Source organism: Chiloscyllium plagiosum, unplaced genomic scaffold (assembly GCF_037043375.1).
Source record: "Chiloscyllium plagiosum isolate Xiang-an unplaced genomic scaffold, Cpla_swu_hap1 HiC_scaffold_1, whole genome shotgun sequence".
Lineage (NCBI taxonomy): Eukaryota > Metazoa > Chordata > Chondrichthyes > Orectolobiformes > Hemiscylliidae > Chiloscyllium > Chiloscyllium plagiosum.
In genome coordinates this window covers 49420553-49440175 of record NW_028270139.1, presented here as the reverse complement: position 1 = coordinate 49440175, position 19623 = coordinate 49420553, and the positions used below count along the sequence as shown (strand labels likewise).

Below are 19623 nucleotides of genomic sequence, written 5' to 3'. Positions count from 1 at the left end.
TCTCAGAATGTGTGGAATTTAAGGTAGATAGCGCCTAATTATTACTGGCCATCTCTAACGCATAATCAATCTTTTTTTCAAAAAGTCTCATTGAATTGTGAAAATTGTGTAAATTATTTCCTAACCTCATACCTTAAATTCAGTTTGAGAGACTAGCTGAAGTTGGAAAGGTTCTGGAAACCTTTGAAATGTCAGATAGAACATGGATATGAACGTCCCATCCTCACTTCTGACAGATCCCAGTTTTGACAGGTTGGCAAGAGTGATAGTGCATGAAGTTTTAATTCAGTAGGACCATTTTAGATTAGTGCTGAGATGAAACAGAGCCCATTTTGGCTCGATGTTTATATGTTCATAGACATTATAATCTGCTGGTGCCTTGCACAGATTTATCAAGTGACACTGTTAGATTGTGGATAAAGCTTATTTAACCATCATAATCTGAATTTTTCTTTCAATCCTCCATTCTTCTTACTAAAAAAAACTTGGCTGTAGCAGTGTTTGTCAAAAAAAAATGGTTAGGCTACTTTGATTGACAGGTTAGCTGGTGTAACATTTGTTCAAGCAGTTTCAGAAGAATTCTGTGTCAATACTTGCCTAAGGGCCATTCTTTATGAATGATTTGTTGAGCTTCAAACACTACAATTATTCAGTAAAGAGTTGTACATTCATAGTCTGATGGACATCTTAAAGAAGCTATCAAAGGAATAGGAAGATGAACTTTGTTTTCTTAGAAGAGAACACCCACTTGAAGAGATTTAAAGCTTTGATGGTTTCATGAATTGGGAGTTTATTTTGTCTATCAAGATTGTATAGTCAAAACTTTCTTAGATTTTTAGAAGTATATTTGGAAAGGGGTGGGGCAATGAGGGGTTTTGGGGGAGAGATTTGGAGGTAAGGGGGTGAGAGCATGTGAGAGTTGGGGTTATAAGGCCTAAACTCATCTGAAACTACTGAAAACAAGTTCCAAAAAAACAAGTATGCCTTCTCATCAGCCCACCTTTCATTTACCCAGCAACTTCTAGGATCTGCTTCCCGCAATAGCAGGCCTAAAGTTCTCCCACATCCAAACACCCCAGCACTATTCCCACCCACCAAACAGACAATCTCACCATACAGGTGTGGAAACTCGGAACATTTCCCAACTTGAGCTGCCTACCTTGGCAGCCAAACATCTGACCAACATTCAAGTGGATGAGTTAAATCAAAAATTTCCATTGTTTGACCTGTGTTATGGTGTTTTATTTTCACTGAGTACTGCTATTACCAGTGTATTAGACAACATGTACGTAATTGTATCCAGCAAGGCATTGCATACGCACTCACAGTGGTTTCAGAAGAAAGGTAATGATTTATGTTTTGTTTTTAAATAGTTTTTCTACTTTGATTTCATGTGTAGTTTCCAGAAAAAGACTCATATATACCAAACAATTGTAGTGCCTAACAAAAAAAGCTTATTTCATACAATTTATCATTTATAAATAAAAGCAAGTAAAATGCTATTATGAGTAGCATTAAATTCTCATTTGAATTTTCCAGGCAGATAATCTGTTGGCTTTGAACTTCAACTCATGTTCCAAAATGGATAGGAAACGAACAAACTTTGGCAGCTTCATGTACTGGTTCATGGTTCCCCACATTCCAATGGGATATTCATTTCCAATTCACCACCGGGGGGAGAGCAGATAGGCAAGTGATGTATGTTCCTTCTCTTGTTTCTGATACATTAGATAAACATTAAGGCACCAATCAGGTGTAGTGTTTGGAATGAGGTCAGCCAGGTGAACCTCAGGAGCTCTAGCTACCAGATAAGAACAGCGGTGTCAGACATCCTGTTCACTCTGAGAGCTGGCTCTGAGGGAGCTGGATCTGTGTCATGGACTCTACATACATAAATAAAGGGTGACTTAGTGACAGGATACCAGTCTCTGTGGAGTTATTTCACCAGGCATAAGGGTCTGGCTACCAAAACAAAATGTAAGTTTATTTATTACGGATTTGGGAAGTTAGCAGCAATTTTAGACAGAACATAAGAACATGTCCGAGTTGGTAACTTCCTCATAACAAATGTGGCTAAGTCTGAACAACGCAAAGTACTCTTCCATTTCCCCTCTAGTAACATGCGCAAAATACATCACTACAGCAATGTACAGAGGTACACCCATCGTGACTAGTTATGATGCTAAGTCAATCAGCATGTTGGTGTGGAGTGGGGGTTGGGGTAATGCCAACCCTGGAGAGGCCTGAAACACAATGGGAGAGGATCAGAGATTCTACACTCTGTCTGGGAGATGCAATCTGCTGCTCCTGGAACCATTTTTAAAACCTAAAGTTCTCCTGTGCCTATCTTTGAGCTGCTCCAGTGTCCCGCCAAGGATGAATGATTAGGTCAGTCAGCACTGTGTATTGTGCATGGGATGAACTTTGTTCATTTGTGTATCCACTCCACATTTGAGTCAGAGCGAGTGTTGCAGGAGTTTCCCATGAACCTCCCGGAATAAGGCATGGATATCCTTTGTGATATTTTTGCCTGAAGCACTTTGCACTTAATTTTCCCAGTGCAACAGCATCTTGTACTGCATCTTTGCAGAAAATAAGACATGTTCAAGCAAATAGAATCCACGTACCGCCCTTGTGTTACATATAGATAGTGCTGAACTTGATTACATGGTGTGCAGCTGGCATTTTCCTTTTGAAAGATGTAAAACAGAGCCATTAAAGCTCAAAGTCTAAGGTCAAAAGCAGTAAACAAGACACAGCAGCAATCTAGAAGTTCCCACAGCTCAGAAAACAGAAGCAGATAAGTACAAAAAGCACAAGGCTTTCTTCACAAATGCGAATATGTTTCTGCTGGACCAGCCCACAATAACCGACCATACCAGCCTGATCCAAGATTGCCATGCAGATTGGTGCCATTTTCACAGTCCAGAGGAATGCCCAGCAAAGTCAATGACTCTCTGCTCTGCCAGGGTAAGTGCCACCATCTTCTGTCTGCCATGTCACACTCACTCCATATGTCCTACTGCACCCATCTCTCTCTGAGGCTTGTGCTGTACCCTCTCATTATTGATGTAGTATCTTCCCTTACTCACTCTCAATCCCAACCCAAACCGTCCCACCCCCCCCCACACACAAATATTAATACACACAAATAGACACAAACAGTAACACAGACAGACACAAACACACACGGACAGACCACACACACACACACACACACACAATCCTGCACGGCCTCCTAATCACTCACTTGGCACACATTATACCTAACTCCCTCCACCAGCACTATCAGCTCTGCCAACCACTTTCAACACACTCAATCGCTGCCTTTGTCTCATTCCAGAGAAAATGACCTCTCATGAGCTGGGAAGAGCCACCAAATATTTGGCTCTTCACCCCTTGTGAAGACAGCACCTTGGCCCTCACTGTGGAAACACATCTGTGTCCTGCCATGTCAAAACATTGTCCATTGCTGCATATTCTCCCATTGCCCCCATTTTGAATGTATTGTTAACAGCCATGGACTTTTACACCCTGTACACAACTCATTCTCTCTTTAATCTCCTGTAAGTAGCAGCAACATAAGGACAGGCACAGACTTGCATGACGTCTGACTCTGTGGACATTTTGGCGGTTGCCATGGAGAGCCAGGTCCAGTAGGCTCTGCTGGATGCTCACACAAACCTGTACTTCATCACTCGAGTCACTAGTGCTCAATGTGGAAACATCACACCACTCTAGGGGCCCATTCCTCACAAAGTGAATGGGTGGTGCCAGTCGACACCCAACTGGAGTAGGAACCACATGCAAGCTCCTCCCAGACTCGTCCTCTCAGGGCACGCCTGAGGGGGCTAGACCCTTTACCCCCACCCTGCCTGTCACCCTCATTGCTGTGGGAGCTCAAGCTCAGAAGGAAATGCCTGCCTCTGAGCAGGATGCACTCAACATGACAAGAGTCTCTGGGCACAGCCACCCCGGGAATTGTCAAACCAAAATTCCCAGGCCAACAGTCTCCATGGTAACACAGGCAATTTCCTCCCCAGCTGCTTAACCAGGCACCGCATTAAAACATAACGGGAGGGAAAGAAAGAAGAAGACATTGCAAAGGCACATAAGTGGCGCCAGTGACAGATAATAATAGATGCGTCATCACATTTGTTAAGATATTTTACATCACCAGTTGCAGGATCAAATGTCTGTCCAGCTGCAACTACACCATCGAGAGTCCAAAGTCTCAGTATCTTCAGCGAAGTGAGGTGAGGCAGCCCTGCCTAGTGCAGGCTGTGGTGACATGGAAGGTGATAGCTACCTTAACAAGTCAGGTGAATCCTCCAGGCCCTATTACATTGTTTGTGTGATGCAGCCATCAGAGAGCTTGATTCAGAATGTTATATGATATGGTCAGGAGTGTTTGGGGAAAGGATTTGGACTGCATACTGCAGGCTCATGCCTAAGGTTCATCTAGCTCACAGTGTTCACTAGTATGTTTCAGCCTCAATGTGTGGCTCTCGGTGTAACCCTATTGTACTTTGTAAGAGCCTCGTGCCATTTGACAACAGAGTCCCCTTCTTCACAGAATGAAACATTGAGCTAGTCCACAGTCATTTTCATCTCCATTGCAAGTTTGTGACTGGGAAGCAACAGCGATCACTCCTCAAGCAGTGAGTCTCAGGTTCACCCTCTTAGTATTGGTAAAGCCCAAAATGTACACTTCCCATCTTGGTAGTCTTCCCTGCCAAACCCATAAACTTTATAATATAACTCTTTTTCTCTTCACTTTACCCTTCCCCTGACAGATTCCTGAAGAAGAGCTTATGCCTGAAACGTTGATTCTTCTGCTCCTTGGATGCTGCCTGACCTGCTGCACTTTTCCAGCAACACATTTTTCAGCCCTGACAGATCAAGTTAACATGCCAGGTATCGTGGTGTACTGTTCCCTTGTGGAAGCTAGGCTTCTGCAATTCTGGTTGCACTTGGATGATGTTCAACTTGAGAGGGCACAATAAAGATTTACATGGATGTTGCCAGGACTGGAGAGTTTGAGCTATAGGAAGAGGCTGAATAGTCTGGGGCTTTTTCCCCTGGAGTATTGGAGGCTGAGGGGTGACCTTATAGAGGTTTGTAAAATCATGAGGGGCATGGATAGAGTAAATAGCCAAGGTCTTTGCCCCAGGGTATGGGGAGTCCAAAACTGGAGGGCATAGGTTTAAGGTGAGGGAGAAAGATTTGAAAAGAACCAGGGGGTGGTGCGTGTATGGAATGAGCCACCAAAGGAAGTGGTGGAGGCTGGTACAATTGCAACATTTGAACTTCATCTGGGTAGGTATGTGAATAGGAAGGGTATTGAGGGAAATGGAGAAAGTGCTGGCAAATGGGATGAGGTCAGATTGGGAAGTCTGGTTGGCATGGACAAGTTGGACCAAGAGATCTGTTTCCATGCTGTATGACTCTATGGCTTTGTCTCCCTCCTTATATATTGAGTTGCTTGTTTCACAACCGTTACCCCTCTACATCCCATCATTCTGCCCCCAGTCTCCATATTCGAGTTTCCTAGATTCATACTCACAGCACTGACACCTGGATGGACTCTCGGGATGAACCATACCTACTCCCTTGAGGGACTGAGACAGACAGTCCTGAACGATGAGTGACTGGACTCTTCACTGATATCTTCCTATTCCTTAAATGTCTTTCTGTGATTCCATGAATTGATTTCTCTGGACACACAGGCCTGACCATGACACACTTCTTGGACTATAGTGTTACTGACTTCTGACCCTGATCACTCTGAGCATTTGATCGCTCCTGGACTGAACTTGGAGACTGCCCTTGATTTATTGTGCCAGAGCCCACTGCCTGGAAGCCTGAAGGGTGTCTCAATTGACTGGACTGAGGACTATTCCCCTTAGTCTTTGAGACATGGCTGTTTTGTTGAAACTGATGTAGTATCTTTGGCAGATACGTGCTGACACATGGTGCAGGTGTAACACTGACATTGAACAGTGATGTCCAACATCATGATCCTCTTTTGACTGGTCACTGCTGGAAACCATGAAAAGGTGCCTGGCTTTGTGTCTGTGCCAGATAGCAAGGCAAGCAGAAACATTGTGAGCCATTAAGCTCTGCCTGAGAGAGCAAAGCACAAATAGGGAGGCCGAGGCAGGAAAGATGTGAGCATAGAAGGTAAGAGTTAAGAGAGCGAGCAGCAGCCATGAGAGCTCCTTGGTCAAATTCATGAGGTGGATATCTGTTTCTGTGCTCAAAGTGTCCTTGCAGCAGAACATAAATGAGATGTGCTGATGCACTCTACAGTAAAGCGTTAAAATAGCTGGATGTGGGTTCGTATGTAATTGCTGCCAAATGATGTTGGTGCTGTGTGTCCAAGATGGACATCCAAAGGAGGTAACCATACTGACTTTCATGTCGGGAATTCTCAGTATCTCCTTTTTGTCCAGGTGTTGATGAATATGATACTGTATATTAATAAAGTTAGGATCAGGGAAAGCCAATGCATGCAGTCCTCTCATTGCTTCAAGAAGCCCCTTGCTGGTTATCCCATTCAATAGATCTGACATTCTCACCATGGCCCACATTGGTCAGAGCCTGGAAAGATTCCACCCACTTGGCATCATACTGTGAACCAGTTGGGAGGCAATGGCCTGGTGGTATTATCACTGGACTATTAATCCAGAGATTAGATCAGAGTGGAGCAGGAAAAGCACAGCAGGTCAGGCAGCATCCAAGGAGCAGGAAAATCAACGTTTCAGGCAAAAGCTCTTCATCATCAGCCCTTAATCCAGAGACCCCAGATAATGTCCTGGGAACCTGGGTTCAAATCCTGCCATGGCAGATGGTGAAATGTCAATTTAATAAAAAAAAGAAAATCTGAAATTAAGAGGCTAAGGATGACCATAAATTTATTGTCAGAAAAATCCATCAGCTTCTCTAATGTCATTTAGGGAAGGAAACTGTCATCCTTACCTGTTCTGGCCTACATGTGACTCCAGGCCCACAGCAATGTGGTTGACTCTTAACTGCCCTAAGGGCAATAAATGCTGGCCTAGCCAGTGACACCCACATCCTATGAATGAAAATATATAAAAACAAGATTCCACACACTATTTAGTCGGTAGTCCCCTGTAGAGGCCACTGAAAGTGATCTGGCACAAACCATTGACAAGTGCACCACACTAACTGCAGTATCTCTTCGTAAAAGTACAGTCATCTGACTTTGATGTCTGCTACAAAATTAGTACTGAAACAATCATCTTGGATATACTGAGCAGATTGCTGAACCTGAGAAAAGGATGCTAATATTCTACTGCATTTACAAATCATGGATGTCAAGTGGGAAGCTGTGCTAATATCAATCTATTGCATTTTAGTCAACGGAATTGTGACCAACTTCGATCACAACAGTGAGAGACCCACAACTGAAGGTACTGTGAAAGTTTAGCATTGAAAGATGACCTAACATCACGAAGAAGACACTGTCAGCTATCATCTGCTTTTGCCCCTATAGTAATGACCTCAGTATCTCATGAGGTGTAATTTTCAAAGGAAAACATGTACTTGTTACCAGAGCTCTCTGCCAGGACATTCTGTCACAAAACACACCAATGATATATGGACAGGTAATAGGCCGGCCCAGGACACAGTCTATTGGCCAAGGATCAACAGTGACACAGAAAGGTTAGTGAGACTGCACAAGGCTTACCAGAACCATTAGCCAAACACTCATAAGATTCTGTCAGTCCAAAATTCCCACCAAACTATGTACCAACAAATTTATCTTGAACCATCAGCTATTTCTCCAAATTTCCTATTGTCAGACAGGCAAAGAACACTTTGAGTATCTCCATGACAGAAACACTGAATGCCATATTCAGTCTTTTCAGTGATCTGAAGGAAATCATGTCTGAATACAGGCAAAACTTTCAGGGACAAAAACAGAAATTGCTGAGAAAGGTCAGCAGGTCAGGTGGCACCTGTGGAGAGAAATCAGAGTTAACATTTCGGTTCGAGTGACCCTTCCTCAGACCTTTCAGGGATATGTTGTGAAATGGGGCATGAACTATAAGGTGTTCTGCCACATAACTCAAGAACAAACTATCGCACTAAGCAAATGATTCACTCTGCTATATCACTCCTCCTAAATTGTAACACAATGAATCAAGATTCTTGTGTTGGCAGGTTACTCCTCAGAGCTACACCATGGGATATGGGATTACCATCGCTAGCAAAGTCCATGTATGGAAGGCAAGGAAAACTATCTTGCCAAGTCACCACATATCTAAAATTTCTGAGATGCAGAACACATCTCTCGATGAACAAGAGAGAATGAAGATAATGACACAACGATGAGAACCACCTCAACTATATGTCGGATTCAGAGTCACACATACTCCACAATAGAAACATGGTTATCTGCAGAGATACCCAAAGAGCGTTTAACATAAAATGGAATAACTTTGAGAAGGAAAAGAAACCAAGATAAATTTACAGTACACCAATGGTGCACAGAGAATGTAAAAGAGAACACCCAAATTACAGCAGTGTGATGGAATAGCAGGACAATAACCAACAGGAACAGGCAAGGATGATTTCTACATCTCCAAGAATACCATGAAAAAATCTTAAAGCCTTATCAAACCATCAAGTTTTATGCCTGATCTGGCAGCATCTGTAAGGAGAGAAGAGAGCTGATGTTTCAAGTTTAACTGACCCTTTGTCAAAGTTTTGACAAAGGGTCAGTTAGACTCAAAACGTCAGCTCTCTTCTCTCCTTACAGATGCTGCCAGACCTGCTGAGATTTTCCAGCATTTTCTCTTTTGGTTTCAGATTCCAGCATCTGCAGTAATTTGCTTTCATCAAATTTTACAATTTATATCTCTGTTGCACAAGGTTTGCTACTACCCAGCATTCATGTGTTTTCACTTGTGGCCTTCAAGACTCATCCTTGACAAAAGAAGATGTTGGTTATTGCTATAAGCGTGATGTAAGAAACTTGTATCTGCATGTTGGCATTTAACCAGAAGCCATGATAACTCTGCATTGTCGCACAGTGAACATAAACTGAATCTCGAAACCATTTTGTAATGTCTGTAGTGGTTTGGCTGGCCACAAACCCACCAGAGATCTTGAAGTAAATGGTATCCTTATTTGTGTTATATATAACAGCACAAGAATATCATTACAATACCACCTCAGGAGGAAGTGAAGAAAGCTCTGGATGAAATTTATACCATTACATATACACTTGAGACGAATTTCCCTGAGGCCTTATTCATCATAGCTGGCAACTTCAACCAGGCCGACCTTACGAAGGTGCTACCAAAATACCACCAATATATCTCCTGTCCTACCAGGGCGCTGAGCATACTTGACCATTGCTACACAACCAACACAACCGTTCCATACCCTAAATGCACTTCGGAAACTCAGCTCACAACACTGTGTTCCTCCTCCCAACTTACAAGCAGATGTAGAAAGGTGAGGACTCAGTACATAAAGTAGGACAGTGCTGGTCTGAGGTGGGGAAGGGATTCTGCAGGACTGCTTGGAATCAGTGAACTGGTCTATATCCAAGAATCTAGCAGCCTACCTAGACACATACACTACTGCTGTCACAGACTCCAAGTGTGCAGAGGACTCCGTGCCAAAAATGTCACTCCTGATGAAAGACTTCTGCCCGAAACGTCAATTTTCCCGCTCCTTGGATGCTGCCTGACCTGCTGTGCTTTTCCAGCAGCACTCTAATCTAAACTCTAATCTCCAGCATCTGTAGTACCCACCTCTGCCAAAAAAGTTAATCCATATATTCACCAAACAGAAATCGTAGATGAACCAGGAAATTACATTGATTCTCCTGCTGTTTGGATGCTGCCTGACCTGCTGTGCTTTTCCAGCACCACACTCTCAACTCTGATCTCCAGCATCTGCAGTCCTCACTTTCTCCAGGAAATCCATTGCCTACTGAAGACCAGGTGTGTGGTGTTCAAGACAGACGACCTCAGCAAAGCCATTAGAGATGCCAAGAAGCACTACTGGACTAAGTTACAGTCCAAACAAATCACATGGACACTTGCTGCCTTTGGCAAGGCCTACATGACCTGACAGGATATGAAATGAAGCAGAACAGAATAGCAGACAAAAACACATCTCTCCCTGATGTGATCAATGCTTTTTACCCTCGATTCAAGCAGAATGCCAATGGAATAGTGTCAGCTGCCCCAACAGCCTTGGATGTAACAGTTCCCTCGGTCCCTGCTGCAGACATTAGATCGTCCTCCTTAAGAGTGAACCCAAGGGAAGTGACTGTCCCGGACGGTGTCCCAGGCCATGCGCTCAGATCCTGTGTGGACCAGCTGGTGGGAGTATTCACAGACATCTTTAACCTCCTCTCACGGCGATTTGAAGTCCCAACCTACTCCAAGATGAGCACCATTATCCTAGTACCAAAGAAAACTCATACAACGTGCCTTAATGACTACCACCCAGTGGCTCTGACTACTGTAATTATGAAGTGCTTCGAGAGGGTAGTGATGGCTCACATCATTTCTAGTCTCCCAGCCTGCCTCGATCCCTTGCAATTTGCCCAGCAATGCAACAGGTCCACGGCAGAGACCATTTCCCTGGTCCTACACTAGTCCATGGAACATCTGGATAATAAGGATACCTTCATCAGGGTTCTACTTATTAATTACATTTCCGCCTTTAGCACGATAATCCCTACCAAACTAATCTCCAGATTCTGTGACCTCCGTCTCTGCTCCACCCTCTGCAACTGGATCCCTTACTTGCTGACCCAATAAGTAAAGATTGACAACAGCACCTCCTTCACCATAATCCTCAACACCAGCATCCCACAAGGATGTGTATTGTACTCCTTAGACACTCACAACTGCATGGCTATGTTTCGTCAGAACATCATCTATAAGTTTGCTGACGATGGGATCGTTGTAGGCCGGATATCAAACAAAGAAAGGGCAGAATGAAGGAAGAAAAGAGAATGTTTGGTGTCATGGTGCAAGGATAACAATGTCTCCCTCAATGTCAGCAAAACTAAAGAGGTGATCATCGAATTCAGGAAGTGGAGTGGAGGGCACGCCCCTATCTACAGCAATGGAGTTGAGGTGGAAGAGGTCAAAAGTGTCAACTTCTTGGAGTCTGTCCTGGTCCACTCACACTGATGCGAGAAGCCACAACTACATCTCTTCATCCTCAGGAGGCTAAGGAAATGCAGCATGTTCATGAGCACCCTCACCAACTTTTACATTGAAAGCGTTCGATCTGGGTGTATGATGGCTCGGTATGATTAGATTAGATTTCCTACTGTATGGAAACAGGTCATTTGGCCCAACAAGCCCACGCCAACCCTCCGAAGTGTAACCACCCAGACCTGTTCCCCTACCCTATATTTACTCCTGACTAATGCACCTAACACTATGGGCAATTTAACATGGCCAATCCACCTGACCTGCACATCGTTGGATTGTGGGAGAAAACCAGAGCACTCGGAGGAAACCCATGCAGATACAGGGAGAATGTGCAAACTCCACACAAAGAGTTGCCCAAGGTGGGAATCAAACCCAGGCCCCTGGCACTGTGAAGCAGCAGTGCTAACCACTGAACTACTGTGCCGCCCCCAAACAGCCCTGCCCAGGACCGTAAGAAACTACAGAAAGTTGTGTACACAGCCCAGACCATCATGGAGTCACAACCACAGACTCCATCTACACTTCTCGCTGCTGTGGAAAGGTAGCCATCATTGTCAAAGACCCCTTCCACCCCAATTATAATCTCTCTCAATCTCTTCCATCAGGCTGATGATACAAAAGCTTAACACACACTTACCAACAGGTTCAAGAACAGCTTCTTCCCCGCTGTTATTTGACTGCTGAATGGATCACTCAGATTTCAAAACTCATGTTGATCTTATTTTTGTACACTTCCTGTGCAGCTGTAGATTTGTATGCCTCACTCTGTTCAATCACACTATGATCTATGTGTCCTTGTATGTTATGATCTGCCTGCACTGCATGTAAAACAAACTTTTCACCATACGTAGGTCTATGTACCAACAATAAATCAAACCAAATCAAAATACAAGGAGGAGTTGGAGGGGAGAATGAAGCTGGAAAATGGGATGGTAAAGTCATAGAAGGGCAGATCAAGGAAATAGATATTGGTTTGGGAAGAGAGTCTGTCATGCAGGGAGACAAAGATGGCTGCAATTTGGAATCAAATGTCACATGCTGGAAAATTATGTTAAGCCATCTTTGAGAATTTCTCCAACCGACACTTTAGATATGGCATCACTGTGAAATAAAACCTAAATTACTCAGAAAAAACTTCTAAATCAGCAAAAGTAAATGGTTCAATGATGCATAACAAAATCAATAGACAAAATCAGATTATGAATCTAATAACATTTCCTGTGGTAATTACTGGCTACATTTTCAAGACTTCTTTGCTTAATATAACACTTTTGTCAAATGGGAAGTTCAAGTTTTGCCATGTCTGCACTGTGAGAAAATAAAAATTGAAAGAACTGCAAATGTTAGAAATCCGAAACAAAAGTAGAAATTGCTGGAAAATCTCTGCAAGTCTGGCAGTATCTGTGGAGAGAAATCAGAGTTAATGTTTTGGGTCCAGTCACCCATCTTCAGAACTGGAGAACCATGAGAAAATAAAATGGGACAACACTACAGATGTAGGTTGTCAGCTTTACCTTACTTACCTTTAATACTTACTCCTGGATTAGGTGTTCAAATCCCACTCCAGAGACTTTAGCAGAAAAATCTAGACTGAGAACCCAATACAGTGCTGAGGAGGTGTTAATTTGCTGAAGATAGTCTTTCAAATATCGAACCAAGTCCACATTTGATCTTTCGGCTGATGTAATTCTGCTCATAGTACTACTTAGGAAAAGACCACAGGATTTATCAATTGGCAAATATTTATCCCTCAATCAAAATCACAAAACAAGTTACCCGGTCATTATTTAGTTGCAGTTTGTGGAAACTTGATGTTTGCAGATTTGACTATCAGGCTTCCCTATCATTGACCGGACTTCAAATGTAATTTAGCAACTGTTTAACATTTTACAGCATTCCGAGATCATGAAAAACACTATATAAATGCAAATCTTTCTTTTTTATTATTCCCATTTTGTGCTTGTGCATTTGAAAGTGCTGTTGGGAGGGAAGATCAGGAGTGAAGTTGCTTGCTGGCAGTACAAAATTCAGAATGTGACCTCTAATATTTGAGGCATATCTTATGCTCTTAGATTTAATTTTGATTTAACTTGTTCCTAAAGAATTGAAATGATGGTCATGTCTGGTACTTGTTGCAATTCTTGTGCAAAGCCATTCTTTCGAGCCTGGTGGCTCAATTTGCGAAATTTCTCAAATCACTATCGAATTATTACCACTTAAGTAATACAGTGCCCTAATCTCAATGACGTTGTTAAATAAGAGATAATTTTGCAAATACATACGTAAAGATATACAGCTTCATCCAACAGTATCAGTTGGTATTGGCAATTTGGATCTACCCTACAGTAAATCTTACCAGACCCAGTTCCCTGTGTACCCAAGTTCACAGCAGGCAAGATTTCACATTGGGACAATGGTCTTTAGATGCTCAAGTGAAAGAAAACTAAAATATACATTATCACAGTGGGTATCTGATGAAGCTTATGATACTTTCAGTCACTTTGTCTTCAAATTATGAAATCCCACCCTAAAGAGAGTCATTGAGCCTGTGGAAGGTATAGATCACATGTACAATTGAGCTTCCTGGTTGCTTGCTGCTGAAGGGAAAATTCACTGCTTAATAAATCAAAGGCTACATGAGTTAATAACTAAAATTACACATTAACATTGTAGGATTTATTGAGTTTACACTTGCAGTCCATTCTTTTTCCCAATTCAAATAGCTATTAATAATTTTGCTGTATCTTTATGTCATAGCATTGTTGATGTGATTGAGTTCTGTGGCAATGCCTGCACCTTTGTTCATTTCATTGTATATGTGTTCATGGGACCTGCTTATACAAGCTAGAGCTGGAAAAGCAGATTAGATTCCCAACAGTATGAAATCAGGCCCTTTGGCTCAACAAGTCCACACCGACCCTCTGAAGAGTAACCCAACCAGACCAATTCCCCCACCCTATATTCACTCCTGACTAACACACCTACGGGGAATTTAGCAGGGCCAATTCACCTGGCCTGCGCATCTTTGGATTGTGGGAGGAAACCAGAGCACCCAGAGGAAACCCACACAGGCACAGGGGGAATGTGCAAACTCCACACAGACAGTCACCTGAGGTGGGACTCGAACCCGGGTGCCTGGTGCTGTGAGGCAACAGTGCTAGCCACTGTGCTGCCCCAGCTAATTGGCCATCCCTAAATGGCCTTCAGTAGACGGTGGTGAGCTGCCACCTTGAGCTTCTGCCTTCTGTTTGGTGTGGGTACACCCAAAGTGCTGTCAGAAAGGGAGGATTGACCCAGAAACAGTGGAGCAATGGTGAGATTGTTCTACGTTAGGGTGATGCTTTACTTGGTGGGGTCTTCCAGGCAGGTGGAGCTCCCACATACCTGCTGGCCATGCTGTTTTAGATGGTAGTTCATGCATTGAGAAGATTCTAGATTAGAGTGGTGCTGGAATTCCTGATGAAGGGCTTTTGCCCAAAACCTCGATTTTCCTGCTCCTCGGATGCTGCCTGACCTGCTGTGCTTTTCCAGCACCACTCTAATCTAGACTCTGGTTTCCAGCATCTGCAGTCCTTGTTTTTACATTATTAAGAAGATACTGTCAAAGGAGCCTTTCGTGAGTTGTTGCAATGAACTTGCAGATGGTACACACTGCTGCCACTGTGTGTTTGCGATGACCCCAGAGCCTTTGCAGTCTCCTGAAACATCAGCTGTTTCTTATTGTAATTGACTACAGAACTTAGACCTGATCTGTCTGTTGTGTCATAGAGTCATAGAGATGTACAGCACGGAAACAGACCCTTTGGTCCAACTCGTCCATGCTGACTAACCCAATCTAGTCCCACCTGCCAGCACCCAGCCCATATCCCTCCAAACCCTTCCTATTCATATACCCATCCAAATGCCTTTTAAATGTTGCAATTGTACCAGCCTCCACCACTTTCTCTGGAAGCTCATTCCATACACGTACCACCCTCTGTGTGAAAAAGTTGCCCCTTAGGTCTCTTTTATATCTTTCCCCTCTCACCCTAAACTTATGCCCTCTAGTTCTGGACTCCCCCACCCCAGGGAAGAGACTTTGTCTATTTATTCTATCCATGCCCCTCATGATTTCTATAAGGTCACCCCTCAGCCTCCGACGCTCCAGGGAAAACAGCCTCAGCCTATTCAACCTCTCCCCATAGCTCAAAACCTCCAACTCTGACAACATCCTTGTAAATCTTTTCTGAACCCTTTCAGGTTTCACAACATCCTTCCAATAGGAAGGAGACCAGAATTGCATGCAATATTCCAACTGTGGCCTAACCAATGTCCTGTACAGCTGCAACATGACCTCCTACTCCTGTACTCAATACTCTGACCAATAAAAGAAAGCATACCAAATGTCTTCTTCACTATCCTACCTACCTGCAACTCCACTTTCAAGGAGCTATGAACCTGTACTCCAAGGTCTCTTTGTTCAGCAGCTCTCCCTAGGATTTTACCATTAAGTGTATAAGTCCTGCTAAGATTTGCTTTCCCAAAATGCAGCACCTCTCATTTATCTAAATTAAATTCCATCTGCCATTCCTCAGTCCATTGGTTCATCTGATCAAGATCCCATTGCAATCTGAGGTAACCTTTTTCGCTGTCCACTGCACCTCTAATTTTGGTGTCATCTGCCAACATACTAACTATACCTGTTACGCTCACATCCAAATCATTTATATAAATGATGAAAAGTAGTGGATCCAGCACTATATGAGATCACTTAACTCTATCATTTGCCATTTCTGCTGTTTAGAATTCAATGATCCTGTGTTGTACTTTCACCAGGTTGGCACCTCAGTTTCAGATATGCCTGCTGCTCCTGGCATGCCCTCCTGCATTCTTCATTGAACCAACTTGATGGTAATTATAGAATAGGGGGTATGCTGCCCCATGAGGTTGCAGATTGTAATTGAATAAAATTTATAGCTGTCCTGTTTCAGGAACCTGAATGCGTTCAAAATCTATCCCAGTTTCATTATGGTGGTGCCTCAGACCAAATGGAGGATACATACAATATGAGGCCAGGACTTCACCTCCATATGTTTTGCACAATGGTCATTCCTATAATTCCTGTCATGGACATACAGACATATCTGCGACAGGTAAGAATAACATTTTTCATGCTTGTTGGCTCCCACACCATCTGAAGCAGAACCAGCCTAGCAGTTATGACCCTTCGGACTCCAGCAGCTCAGCCAGTAGTGAAACTGCCATGCCCATTTGAGGATTGGTATTAAAGAAACAGCCCACCCCTTAACTTCAAGTACCCGGATTCTATGCCCTTGTCTGTTCTTTTAACGAGTGTACAACATGGAGGAGAATCAATTCATCAGCAGAGGAGATGGGGTTTAGGATGAGGTAATTAGTGTGAAGATTCTTTGTGCAAGTTTGACTTGATACCATAGACTTCATGGGTCCGGGGTCAATGCTGAAGACTGTTAGAACAATTCCATCATGACTCTATACTATGTGCCATCACCTTAGGTCTCTTATATGGAATAGATTGTCTCCTGTCAATGGGACAAAATATGGCGCTGATGCCTGGAATATTTATTCTAAGGTATGATTCTGTGAGAATGACCATGTCTGGCTGCTGTTTGACTTGGCACAAGCCATCAGGGTTCAATGAAGAAGATTTTTCAGGGCCGACAGAACTGCATTTGCCACATGTCATTTATGGTGCCTTGGTTGATGGGGATGGCTCATCTGATTTAATTCTTTTTTTGACTTTGTAGTGATTGCTTACAGCCAGTGGCTTGCTATAATGTAAGAGATACTGACTTCTGATGGCCTGGAGTCACATGTAGGCCATAACAAGTAAAGAAGAGTTTTTATTATAATAATCATTCATTAAGGGCATGCTAATTGGGCCAGCATTAATTGCTCATCACTAAGGAAGTAATGAGATGCCTTCAGGGACTACTGCAGTCCCTGGTTTGTAGGTAACCCCACAATGCTGTTTTGGAGAGAGGGAGTTCCAGTATTTTGACCCAATGATACTGAAGGAACAGCGAGTCAAGTCAGAATAGTGAATGACGTAGAGGGGTACATGCAATTGGTGGTGTTCCTATGTATCTTCAGAATCTGTCCTTCTAGATGGTGATCGTCATGGTTGTGGGAAGGTGAAGTCTAGGAAGCCTTGATGAATTTCTGCAGTGCACCTTGTAGGTAGCACACACTGCTGCTACTGAACACTGGTGGTGGAGGGAGTAGGTGCTTGTGGATATGATGCCAATCAAGCAGGCTGGTCAGTCCTCAAACTTTTTCAGTGTTGTTGGAGCTGCTGACCTACACTCCTGACCTGTGCCTTGAAGATGATGGACAGGTTGTCAGTAGTCAGGAAGTGAGTTACTTGTTGCAGGATTAAGTTGACTTATGGTCTTATGATTCTGAACCTCTGCCCAGTTGTTAAAGCCACAGTATTTGTATGATGAATCTGGTTCAGTTTCTAGTCTATGGTAACCCTACAATGTTGATTGTGGGAATTCAATGATGGTAACACCATGGAAATTGTTATTGCCTGGCACTAGTATGGCACAAAATGTTACTTGTTATTTGTCAGCCTAAGCCTGGATGTTGACCAGATCATACAAAACTTGGACATGGACTGCTTCAATAGCTGAGGAGTCGCGACTGTGCTGAACATTGTGCAGTCACCAGCAGATGCCCCTGCTTCTGAATTTCTTGATGGAGGGAGGGTTATTGATGGAGCAGCCAAAAGGCCAGGGCATTACTCTGAGGAATTCCTGCACATGACCTCCAACAACCACAACCATCTTTCTTTGTGCTGGTTATGACTTCAATCAGGCTTATCCATTGCACTGATGTGCTGGCCTCCCCCAGTATTGAGGATGGATTATTTGTGGAGTCTCCTCCTCAAAATATTTGTTTAATTGTCCACCCCTATTCAGAACTGCATGTGACAGGACTGCAGATCTTAGATCTGACCTGTTACTTGTGGAATCTCTGAAATCTATCACTAGCACTTTAAACTGTTTGGTATGCATGTAGTCCCGTGTTGTGGATTCACCAGGTTAACAACTAATTTTTAGATAGGCTGTTCCCTCCTACACTCTTCATTGAACCCCTGTATACCCCTGGCTTGATGGTAATGGTAGTGTGGGAGAAATGTAGCCCCTGAAGTTATAGATTGTGTTTGAGTACAATTCTGCTGATGGCTCACAGCTCTCATGGATGACCAGTCTTGAGTTTTAGACCCATTCAAAAGCTATACCATTTAGCACAGTGATAGTGCCACAAAACATGATGGAGAATATCTTCAAAGAGAAGTTAGGAATTTACCTTCGTAATTATTGCGTACTAGTCACTCTTCCTGAGATACATTTGTGGCAGGTAGACTGTTCAGATGAAGTCAGGTATCTTTTTTCCTCTTGTTGATTCCCTCACCACTTACTGAAGACCCAGCCTGGCAGCTAGGTCCTTCAGAATCCAACCAGACCAGTCAGGAGTGATGCTACTTAGTTCCTGGTCATGAACATTGGAACCTGCCACTCAGAAGATATTCTGCACCCGTGCCACCCTCAATACTTATTCCAAATGATAGTCAACATTCAGCAGCACTGATGCTTCAGCTGATGCCCATGTTTGCCCTCATGCCATGAGACTTTGTAGGGTCCTGAGTTTAAAGAATGTTAATGAACCAACTGGGTTTTTACACCAATCAACAGTAGTTTCACAAACACACGACTGATATTGGCCTTTTCTTTGTAAATTCCAGATTCATTAATTGAATTTAAATTCTATCAGCCTCCACTGTGGTCTTCTTTTTTTCCAGCTTTTGTATTTTCTGCAGACTAAGGACTGCAGATGCTGGAGATCAGAGTGGAGAGAGTGGTGCTGGTAAAGCACAGCAGGTCAGGCAGCATCCAAGGAAAATCGACGTTTTTGGCATAACCTTTCATATTTCTGCAGACTTCCAGGTCTCAGCCTGCCTTGAGAGTCTTCAAGTTTTTCTCTCAGCTGCACCTTCGATCTTCCAAGATCCTGCCCTGACTTCAGAACCTTCCACTTGCAACTGTGTTTATTGGACTCTGTTTATAGACTTCAGGTCTTAGTTCTGGAGGGTCTATTGTTCCCAGCTGCCACCAGGCATTATCAGCTGTATTAAGCTAGCACTGCTAGATGCACACTGGGCTTTTGCCCGAAAGGTCGATTCGGATGCTGCCTGATATGCTGTGCTTCTCCAGCACCACTCTAATCTAGACACTGAGATACCAGTCTGGAGAATCTAGGATCACAGTTATTTTCCCTTATGCTGTTTGTTCATTCATGAGGCTCTTCAACATGTTATATTCTGTAAAATTCTCTTATTTATATCTGTACATAACAGGTTAACAAATACAGCTCTTTAGCG

The 19623-nt window shown here is 43.3% G+C and overlaps 1 long non-coding RNA gene across 2 annotated transcripts in view; it reads left to right on the top strand.

Moving 5' to 3' along the window:
- Nucleotides 1–2867: 2867 nt before the first annotated feature.
- The window catches only part of LOC148152114 (uncharacterized), a 96611-nt gene continuing 79855 nt past the window's right edge, over nt 2868–19623 (top strand). Inside the window, exons 1-2 of one of the 2 annotated variants that reach the window (XR_015757883.1) lie at nt 2868–2970; nt 4797–4917. This is a non-coding gene — a long non-coding RNA (uncharacterized LOC148152114). The remainder of the gene's footprint in view (nt 2971–4796; nt 4918–19623) is intronic. The other variant, XR_015757889.1, reaches the window with a different exon arrangement.